The following is a 1,113-nucleotide window of genomic DNA, read 5'->3' as shown; positions in this document are numbered from 1 at the left end:
TGGCCGCCGTTGGCTTCGTCATCTCGGCCTGCCGGCTTTGCCGCCATGTTGAGTGAGGGAGCGGCGTGTCAGGAGCCGGCCGCCATCTTGGGCGAGGGGCTTTTGCCCTTTCCCTGTCGTGTCTGGGAGGAAGAGCCTGGGCAAGGGCAGGGTGTGTGCAGCCAGCAGCTGAATAACAAACAAGCAAATACACAACCCAACACAACCAGGCAGCAACAAACCACCTGCTGGGCAGGGAACAGGGACAGCGTGCCCCAGGCTCACCTGCCTGCTGAGACCTGCCCTGCTGCACGTCCCATGCCCAGAGGTGCCTGCCTGCAGCAGCACCCCAGCCGCACTAATTAGAGAGGGGCTTCATTGGTCTTTAGCCAGGGTCATCAGGGAGGCCTCTCACCGCTCAGTTCAGCACTGAGTGTGACACGCTCTGTGTGCCTCCCGAGCATGATGCACCAGATTCCTCAGAATGGCAGGCAGGGTCGGTTTTAGCCATTCCTTGGACTGCTTCTGCTGTTAAAAGTATTTCTGCACAAGAATGTGCCGAGTCTCACCCCACAAGCAGCCCCATAATCAGGGCTATCAGAGTACGAGGCACCCCCTGCTTGTACATATTTATACAGACCAGCCTACAGATTTAGACTGCAGAGAATACCCCAGGCAAAAGTGGGATTTTGAGGGCCAGAGCTTACTTATTTCTGGGCTGTTTTTTCAGGAAACTGATTTGTGGAGAACGGACTCCACAATCAGTAAGATTGTAAAGTAGGTATGTTTATGCAGTGCTGGGCAGCACAGGGGGTAGTCCTGCCAAAGTCATGCTCACCTGATGCAGCAACTTGCCTTGGTTTTATGCAGTAAAATGTTACATATGCATGAAGTTTCACAATATGCCTATACATAATCATAACCTGTCCCCGCTTCGTATTAAAATTAGTTCCAATTCCTCCCATCTGCACTTGCGCAGTGTATTCTGATGGCGGTCGTCAGGGGTTGTGGGGATGAAGATTGATGACTCTTCCTCGTCACCGCTCCTTGACCTCTTGTCTTTGCGCACTCAGTTGCTCCCTGGCTCTTGTCCATCTGCAGGACCAATTTGTACCAGTTTCTTAAGATGGGCTC

This window comes from Anas acuta, chromosome 3 (genome assembly GCF_963932015.1).
Source record: "Anas acuta chromosome 3, bAnaAcu1.1, whole genome shotgun sequence".
NCBI classification, from domain to species: domain Eukaryota; kingdom Metazoa; phylum Chordata; class Aves; order Anseriformes; family Anatidae; genus Anas; species Anas acuta.
Note: the sequence above shows the minus strand (reverse complement) of the source record.